Source organism: Amphiprion ocellaris, chromosome 15, assembly GCF_022539595.1.
Source record: "Amphiprion ocellaris isolate individual 3 ecotype Okinawa chromosome 15, ASM2253959v1, whole genome shotgun sequence".
NCBI lineage: Eukaryota > Metazoa > Chordata > Actinopteri > Pomacentridae > Amphiprion > Amphiprion ocellaris.
The window spans coordinates 33,341,951-33,352,172 of record NC_072780.1 but is presented as its reverse complement, the minus strand read 5'-3'; the positions used below and the strand labels follow the sequence as shown (position 1 = coordinate 33,352,172).

At 43.1% G+C, this 10,222-nt stretch overlaps 1 long non-coding RNA gene across 1 annotated transcript; it reads right to left on the bottom strand.

The window, feature by feature from the left end:
• Positions 1–4,171: 4,171 nt before the first annotated feature.
• On the bottom strand, positions 4,172–8,543 carry LOC129350715 (uncharacterized). The gene is made up of 3 exons (XR_008604199.1): positions 7,932–8,543; positions 5,507–5,632; positions 4,172–4,407 (listed from the first exon to the last, which is right to left on the bottom strand). It is a non-coding gene; the product is annotated as an uncharacterized LOC129350715 (long non-coding RNA).
• Positions 8,544–10,222: the final 1,679 nt, after the last annotated feature.

The following is a 10,222-nucleotide window of genomic DNA, read 5'->3' as shown; positions in this document are numbered from 1 at the left end:
GCCATGAAACATCAACTGCTGTGTAACTGCCCTAAACATGCTCCAATCTGCCTCAAACTTTACAGGTGTGATCAGAGTCCAGTCCTGATCACATCCATAGGCCGACATAAACTCTCGGTCGCAGCGCCACCTGGTGGTTGGAAGGAAATGCTCTATAACTAGTCTGGACATGGTCCGATCTGCCTGAAATTTTACGTGTGATCAGAGTCTGACCCTGATCACATCCATAGGCCAATATACACTCTCGGTCGCAGCGCCACCTGGTGGATGGACAGGAAAAGCTCTAGAAGTAGCCTGAATATGCTCCAATCTGCCTGAAATTTTGCATGTGTGATCAGAGTCCAGCCCTCATCGCATCCATAGGCCGACATGCACTCTCGGTCGCAGCGCCACCTGGTGGATGTGCGTGGATTCGCCGACCAGCAAGGATGCGAGGACCCGTCCAACGCTGCTTGCAGCTTTAGTTTACTTTTTGATCGCAACAACTTGTCAAGATATGGAAATGATTTTAATTTGATATTCATTTCCACGTGTAGTAATCCTGACACCACAGCATACAAACTAAACAGGAACTATTAAGGAAGAAGTTTCGGTTATCTCCCTGCCTTGTAAATGGAGAAAATTTATTTTTAAAAAATGCATAAAAGTTTTCTTGGTGCATGAACTGAGGCTGCTGACTGACCTTATATTGCACAATGTTCAATGTCTTTAAATATTTTCACAGTAAGGATTCATCTGTCGATCTATTTATACCTGAAACCTGATCCTCTGTATATAGTCTTCTACATGTTTGTTGTTTTTTTTTTTTTAAGAATAAAGTCATCTGTATATATTGCTATGGGCAATTTTTGCACCATTTTTTTCTTATTTATTCTTGCACTGCCTTTATACTCTTATACTTTCTCCTTTCCTAAGGAAGAAGTTTCGGTTATTTCCCCAGTTATGTTTGAAATGTAACATTACTTCTTCAGCTCAGTGCATCAGTGATCATATTGGTTTAGTGGTTGGAAGTCAATAAAACATTAGCGTCAGTCAAATTGAATGCGTCAGTGGATGGAAGTGGTGGTTGCCTTGTGCTGCTCTTCACTTCACTGCAGCTCCATGGCTCCATCTGCTGGACGGACAGAAGTGCAGCAGCTGATGGCAGCTTCTTTGACCTCACGCTGCTGTCAGACCCACAGATTAGGGTTTATTTCAGATATATATAATAGAAAATAGTAATTAAAAAATAAGCTGATGTTGTATTTTTGCAGCAGTGAGTTTTACAGGGTTAAGAGCAACCAGTCAAAGGTTATTACTGAGGATTTTAAACAAAAACATTCAGGCAAACAGTTAACATCATAGGGTGCCTGACATGTTTGTTTTTTTTCCGGGTCGATACAGATTTTTTTTGTAATCAAGGAGATCAATAACCAAGATTTGGAATCACTACACATTTGCAGAAAAAATAAAGTTTTTGAACAGCACATAAAGTTAAGTTAAAATTAAAATAATCACGAGTTGCAGCCTTTGCTTATTTATGTTTTACATGCTGAAGTTGTCCTTCAGTGTTTCACTGATCAGATTGTGCTGTGGGCACGAACAAGATCAGAGGGAGGCAGCTGCAGCAGACCCAAAGTAGTTTCACATTCATTTATCTGATCAGATTTCAGGGGGCTTTTTTTTTTTTATTTTTTTTTTTAAGAAATGGGACCAATAATTGAAAACATGCTAAATATCAGATGGGATCATTGGTGTCACAGGACATCTGCAGACACAGGTCAAAGATTACAAGGAGTTTATTTAACGAATGAAACTAAAACCAACACAGAAAGGATAACTAAACCAAGGTGAAAACAAAAAGGGGAAACCAGACTAATTGTAGGAGAAAGGTTCTGGTTTCAAAGTCTCTGGTCTGGCAGAGAGCGGAAGAATGAAGAACCGGGCCTTCGTGGATTAAGGTGATTGAGAACAGGTGAATCAACCCCCACACCTGTGAGAGAGATGGATGGATGGATGGATGGATGGATGGATAGATGGATGGATGGATGGATGGATGGATGGATGGATGGATAGATAGGTAGGGAGGTAGATGGACCATAGATAGATGGATGGATAGGTAGATCCTGCAGTGGGGAAATTTTCAGTGTGGCAGTAGCAGATAGGAAAAAAAGTTAAAAAAAAAAAAAAGCAGCACTCAGTGCACAGATATAAATAGATGCTTTCTCCTTAGAGAAGAAATAGAAATGCTTGTAAAAAAAAAAAAAAAACCCTGTGAAATTGCACATATTGACTTATTTACATTTTATTGCAGTTACTTCATGGGTGATCTGAACTACTGGGAGCAGGCTTGATTGAACACAGTCTGACTGCTGCAGGAAGGAAGGACCTCCTTCAAACATCGTGGGTGAAGCAGTCTGTCCCTGAAGGAGCTGCCGGTGATGGTCCTGTTTCCTGCAGGGGGTGGGAGATGTCCTCCATGATAGACAACAGCTTTGTCATCATCCTCCTGTCTACCACCAGCCCAGGACAGAGCTTGCTTTCTTAACCAGTTTCTTTAGTCTCTTCCTGTCTGCAGCCGTGATGCTGCTGCTCCAGCAGACCAGTCCATACAGGATGGCTGATACCACCACACAACCATAAAAGGTCCTCAGAATTGCTCCCTGCACCCCGAAGGACCTCAGTTTCCTGAGCAGGTGAAGTCTGTTCTGACCTTTCTTACACCGTGCGTTGGTGTTCTATCTCTAGACATGTTTGAATGTCTTTATCAATAAATGCTCAAACATATGTTGAGTGTCAGCTCAGCTCTTTGTTCCATACATGTAAATGTTCCTATGTGATTGGTGTCTTGCAGTCAGAGTGTAAAGAATTGAAGCTGTCAGAGGCTTTCTGTGGTGAAGAGGCTGCAGGACATCAGCTGCTCCAACAGGTGAAGCCTTTGTTCTTTGGCTCCAACCAGAAGCAGCAATAAATCAGCATGAGCTGCAGCTTATCCACCTCATAGAGTGTATAATAAAGAAACCAAGAGGTTTTAGTTGATAGCTGTCGCTAGCAGTGTGTTGTTCAGGTTGTGAGGAGAAGTAAAAAGCTTACAGCACCTGGTATTCCCAGGTAGTCTCCCATCCAAATACTAACCAGGCCCAAGCCTGCTTAGCTTTGCAGATCAGATGAGATCAGGTGTATTCAGTCTCAGAAACAAACCTCACATGATTCAGATCTCCACTCACACCTTTTATTTGTCGTTTGGTTGCGCCAGTACTAATTGATAGCATCATTTAAGCAAAGTTAGAGCAACATCTTGTAGGACAGGTGGTGTAGAGGTAAGTTTTTTGCCTCCCCGGTACCTTAGTACCTTTATTATCTTCACTTCCTTAATACTTTTGTGTACCATCATTTACGAAAACTAACAGCTACACCCAGTAGGAAGGATAGTGCAGTGGTAAGTTATCTGCCTCTCATCCAGGAGGTCCTTGGTTTGAATCCAGCTCAAGGCTCTTTTTACACTTTGGCTGCATGACAACCTCTTGCAACCATCATTACAAGAAACTCCACCAGGGACCTTGTGTGACAGATAGCTCACACAGAGGGTGTGTGTCTGTCATGTGGATGGTCACGGTTCGAATCCCCGCTGGGAACCTTGTGGAAAGGTTGTGGTCTGTGGTGTGGAGTGTCAGTGGACTGGATTGGACTGGAGTTCAAGGAGGGATCTGGGAAAAAGGGAAAACCAGGAGATTTACCCATAAGCAAGGCACGAAGGCACGAAGGCACGAAGGCACGAAGGCACGAAGGCACGAAGGCACGAAGGCACGAAGGCACGAAGGCACGAAGGCACGAAGGCACGAAGGCACGAAGGCACGAAGGCACGAAGGCACGAAGGCACGAAGGCACGAAGGCACGAAGGCACGAAGGCACGAAGGCACGAAGGCACGAAGGCACGAAGGCACGAAGGCACGAAGGCACGAAGGCACGAAGGCACGAAGGCACGAAGGCACGAAGGCACGAAGGCACGAAGGCACGAAGGCACGAAGGCACGAAGGCACGAAGGCACGAAGGCACGAAGGCACGAAGGCACGAAGGCACGAAGGCACGAAGGCACGAAGGCACGAAGGCACGAAGGCACGAAGGCACGAAGGCACGAAGGCACGAAGGCACGAAGGCACGAAGGCACGAAGGCACGAAGGCACGAAGGCACGAAGGCACGAAGGCACGAAGGCACGAAGGCACGAAGGCACGAAGGCACGAAGGCACGAAGGCACGAAGGCAGATTTTTGGCAAATTTTGCCCAAATGTAAAAAAAAAGCTTGAGCAGGGTGGGGGATCAAACCTGCACTCTCCAGGTTCCAAACCACCACCACTACCTCTGGACTACCAGTCCTACATACCCAAATACAGGCTTTTCTTCTATTCGTCAAGGCGGTGACATCAACACTGAAAGAAAAAAAAACAATCCACAAAATCAAAAAAAGAAGATAATCTACCTACAACTTTTAAAGAACACGCTAAAAAACACAATACTAAAAAGTCACACTCTTCTCCTCATCACTCATTTTTACATTTTAACACAATTTCAAAGCCACACAAATCACATTCTTCATGTCAAATCACTTCTCTTCACTACAAATGGGAGAGAACAGCAAACAAATAAAATACAACTTATGGCTTAAATATCTTCAAAATGTCTTTGCTATTCCTCTACATTCAAATTCCTCAACACCACTCAACAATCACCTGCAGGATCTCTTACTTCTTTCTTAGCTCTGACAAAACATCTTCAAGACTCTGAGAAGACAACTCATTTTCAACACATTTGCTGCTTCGTCTAAGTGTCCACACACATCTCCAGTCATCCACAGGCCTCACCACTGATCAGCTGCACAAACTTACATGTTAAACTTCTCCAAAGATAAAATACAGGCCCTTCTGTCTGATCACAACTTTTACTGGTGGCTCATATTTCAAGTTCATTTCCTTGCAAAGTCTTTATTTTGGATTAAAGTGGGATCTGTGACCAGGCAGATCACTTGTTTATTCTTAGCATTTGGATTTCACTGACATTCCTGTCATGTAGAAAAATAGAAATATCTTTGCATTGATTCAGCTAAACTAACTGCAGACACTGAGAGGCGTAAAGTTCAACAAATGCTGTTTTTATTTACTTCACTGGTGACATCAGTAGATGCTTGCAGTGAAACCACCACTGCAAATATTTATGCATTTAAGTATTACAACTGAAAACTCCCTACAAACGTCCACTTCTAACACCACAAACATTGTCCAGAGGAAATGATATTAGCTGAACATAAAAACATGTAAAACAGCTCTGATGCTTTCATCCTGAGCTCCACTCAAACATTTCACTGTGCAGCAGCTCAGCAGTTTGTTTAAGAAAAGCATTTAGGTTCAATCTGTGAAGCCCAAAACCCACCAGCTTTGAAAAATGACACCATTTACCAGAGTCACAAACTGTAAAAACAGAAGGAATTGTTGGATTTTCTATGTGAATGTGTCGCCTCTCTAGTTAACTCACCCGGTTACGTCTCCATCCTGACGCTGCTCTGCTGGACCGGAGCTTCTGGACCAGCCGGGTGGACCTTCCTTCACAGATCTTCCCGGTGGGAGTGATTCTGAGTCGGCCTTGGTTGACTGCAAACTCCTTAAAATGGACACATGAGAGGAAATCGTGGACAAATCGATACAACAGCTTGTTCGGTTTGTCCTGTTCTTAAATGGGTAGAAAACTGCTGAGAGCTCTCAGTTTAATTCAATTTTCAATTCAATTTTATTTATATAGCGCCAATTACAGTCAAATTGTCTCGAGACGCTTTACAGAACCCATATGCCTGACCCCCAGAGCAAGCCAAAAGGCGACAGTGGCAAGGAAAACACCCTTTTAACAGGGAAAAAAACCTCGAGCAGAACCCGGCTCTAATGTGGGGGGAACCATCTGCCTGCTGGCCGGGCGGGTTGAGAGGGACAGAAGAGGTAGAAAGGTAGAGATAGAGGGGTAGAGGTAGAGATAGAGGGGTAGAGATAGAGAGGTGGGGGGTGGGACACAAGGACCATAAAACACAACCACACATCTGAAGCATCCAGCATCCAGCTCTGGGACCAGGGACACTCGGAGAAAGGACACAGAAAGAAACAGAGTGAATGTAATGCAATAATGGTATATATAGTAAATACATAGGTAGTTAGAGAAGGGCTCAGTGCATCCAGAGAGGTTCCCCAGCAGCCTAGGCCTATAGCAGCATAACTAGGGGCAAACTAAAGGAACGTCAAGAGGGGAAGTCAGTTGTGCAAATGAAAACACCAGCATACCCCGTCAGGGTCCCCCAGTCAGCCCTAACTATAAGCTTTGTCGAAAAGGAAGGTTTTAAGCCTGGTCTTAAAAATAGAGAGGGTGTCCGCCTCCCGAACCCAAACTGGGAGCTGGTTCCACAGGAGAGGCGCCCGATAACTGAAGGCTCTGCCTCCCATTCTACTTTTAGAGATTCTAGGAACAACAGGTAAGCCTGCAGTCTGAGAGCGAAGAGTTCTGCTAGGATAATATGGTACTATCAGGTCTTTAAGATATGATGGAGATTGGTTGTTAAGAGCTTTATATGTCAGAAGAAGGATTTTGAATTCTATTCTAGATTTAACAGGAAGCCAATGAAGAGAATCCAATATAGGAGAAATATGATCTCTCTTGCTAACTCCCGTCAGTACTCTGGCTGCAGCGTTTTGGATCAGCTGCAGATATTTCAGAGAGCTATTGGGACAACCTGATAATAAGGAATTACAGTAGTCAAGCCTAGAAGTAACAAATGCATGGACTAGTTTTTCTGCATCACTCTGAGACAGGATGTTCCTGATTTTCACAATATTTCTCAGGTGGAAAAAGGAAGTCCTACAGATTTGTTTTATGTGCGAGTTAAAGGACATGTCCTGGTCAAAGATAACACCGAGGTTCCTCACAGTAGTACTGGAGGCCAATGTAATGCCATCCAGAGTAGCTATATGCTTTGAAAGCAATTCTCTAAGATGTTTGGGGCCAAATACAATGACTTCAGTCTTGTCTGAATTTAGTAGTAAGAAATTATAGGTCATCCAGGTCTTTATGTCCTTAAGACAATCTTGCAGTCTAGCTAGCTGATTAGTTTAATTTGGCTTCATAGATAAATACAATTGAGTGTCGTCAGCATAACAATGGAAATTAATACAGTGCTTCCTAATAATGTTGCCTAAGGGAAGCATGTATAATGTGAACAGTATTGGTCCTAAGACAGAACCCTGAGGAACTCCATGATTAACCCTAGTATGCTCAGAAGAGTCATTGTTGACATGCACAAACTGGAACCTGTCTGATAAGTAGGATTTAAACCAGTCCAGTGCTGTCCCTTTAATGCCAATAGAATGTTCTAGTCGCTGTAATAAAAGTTTGTGGTCGATTGTATCGAATGCTGCACTAAGGTCCAATAAAATAAGTATAGAGACCAGTCCATTATCTGACGCTATGAGAAGGTCATTAGTAACTTTCACCAGAGCTGTTTCTGTGCTATGATGCACTCTGAAGCCTGACTGAAACTCTTCAAACAAGCTATTCCTTTGTAAATGTTCACATAATTGATTTGCAACTGTTCTTTCCAGAATTTTGGAGAGAAATGGGAGGTTGGAAACTGGTCTATAGTTGGCTAAAACATCTGGATCTAGAGTGGGCTTTTTAAGTAAAGGTTTGATTACAGCAACCTTAAAAGCCTGTGGTACATAACCTGTTACTAGAGAGAGATTAATCAGATCTAACATTGAGGAATCAGCTCTGACAGAGTGTTGCTCTGACTCCATGTGTGACTGAGGCTGGAGTGAACAGAGCTGCTGCTGCTCAGATGCAGCTTCTTATTAGCACAACAACAGACGCTGCGTTCACTACGTCTGTGGGTGTGGAGCTGATAAAGAGGATCTTCACCACTGACCTGAGCTGCTGCCACACGGTGAGACGTCCAACAGAGTCACTGAGCAGCTGATGATGAAGAAGATGAAGGCTTCAGGAGGAGGTGGAGGAGGAGAAGCTGCAGGGCCACATGAGACACTGAAGAGACAAACCAGAAATGATTCACACACTAGACATGAAGAAAAGAAAACATCAGAGAGTGTAAAATACAAGAATGAGTCCTGAACATCACAGGCGTAACCCGTAGAGCTACATGAGCACACATGTTCTGGTCTTGAAAACGTGTATTAATCCAATAGAAAGTCTAGGGGTAGGGTTAGGGTTGGAGAGGAAGGTCCTTACAGTTGTAATGAAAAAAATAGGGTAATTAATATTACACATAAATATTTTTAATGTTAATACTAAGCAGCCGAATATTCTGAGAAATTAATCCGTGGTTTTTCCTTCAGCCGTTGTAGATCTAGATAACCTAAAGGTACAGTACAACCACAACGGCTGAAGGAAAAACCCCAACTTTATTCTAAGAATTTTTTGGCTAGTGTGACTTAATATTAAATTATGAAAAAATGTATAATTTTATATCCATGTTTTTGGTACATTGCTACTGTCAGGACCTTCCTCTGTAACCCGAACCCTACCCCTAGACTTTCTATTGGATTGATACACCTTTGCTGACAGCTGACATGTGTGATCATATAGCTCTGCGGGTTAAGCCACTGATGCATGTAGTTGGTCCTCAATGCTGAGGCCCTGGTTCGATTCCCGCTCGCAACCCTGTGCTGTATTAGTTGTTCTCATTCTTATTTCTACCCCATTGTCTGGCTGTCTCTCACTACGCCTATCCATCAATTAACTGCAAAAGACTACAACACTTATTTACAAATGTCCTGTTTATTTATTAAATACAATTCTTTAATTTCTTACATCTTTTTTCCCCCCATACTTTATAAAAGTTTAATTGTCTTAACTTTTTCCCATTTATTTAAATGCTTCTTTTTTATGTATTTTCTTTCTTTAATCTTCTTCTTCTTTCTAGATTTTAACACCTACCTTCAATTTTGGGTCATTTTTAGACATTTTGAAAAGCTATCAACTCAAACAGGGTAACACCGACAGATATGAAATTCAGCCAGGATGTACTCCAGGCATGGGTGATCAAAAGTTATCAAAATGCTCCACAAAAGTCTGAGGGCGTGGCCATGGCAGGCTCCCAAACTTTGATGCTTCGCCATGACACGTCAACTGCTGTGTAACTGCCCTAAACATACTCTAATCTGCCTCAAACTTTACATGTATGATCAGAGTCCCGCCCTGATGACATTCACATGCTGAAATACAGCCACAGTCATAGCGCCACCTGGTGGATAGAAGGAAAAGCTCTATAACTAGCCTGGACATGGTCCGATCTGCCTGAAATGTTATATGTGTCATCAGAGTGCGGACGTGATCACATCCATAGGCCAATATACACTCTCGGTCGCAGCGCCACCTGGTGTATGGACAGGAAAAGCTCTAGAAATAGCCTGAACATGCTCCAATCTGCCTGAAATTTTACACGTGTGATCACAGTCCAGCCCTCACCACATCCATAGGCCGACATGTACTCTCGGTCGCAGCGCCACTTGGTGGACGTGCGTGGATTCGCCGACCAGCAAGGATGCGAGGACCCGTCCAACACTGCTTGCAGCTTTAATTTTATTTTATTATCCCTTATTAATCCCACAAGGGGAAATTCTGATTTTCGCATATCCTCCCCAATTGGGGGAGTCAGAGCGACGGGTCAGCCGCGGTACAGCGCCCCCTGGAGCTGGAAGGGTTAAGGGCCTTGCTCAAGGGCCCAACAGTGGCCACATAGGGGCTTGAACCTCTAACCTTCTGATCAGTAGTCCAGAGACTTAACCGTTGCGCCCCTTTATAGGGGTCAATCTGTAACTGAGAGACTTTTCAAGTCCATGGGATATATCTTGTATACATTTTTATTAAAAGTAAAAAAAAAAAAAAAAACTAATATGTTTATGTTCATTATGATCAAGTCTTTACAAATTCCATAATTCTTTATTATTGAAACAATCATTTATATATAAAAAATGACTGGATATCACTAAAATGTCAACTAAATAACCGTCTCAATAACAACCACCTTCTAATTAGCTAAACAATAATAAAATGAGTTGATTCAAAAATAGTTTTGATTGTGTTGAGCGGGCGACCCATGTACAGGGGCTGGTCCCTGACGCAGCTGGCCCGGGTTCGATTCCCGCTCGTGGCCCTTTGCTGCATGTCTTCCCCTGACTCTTCTCCCCTGTTTCCCAT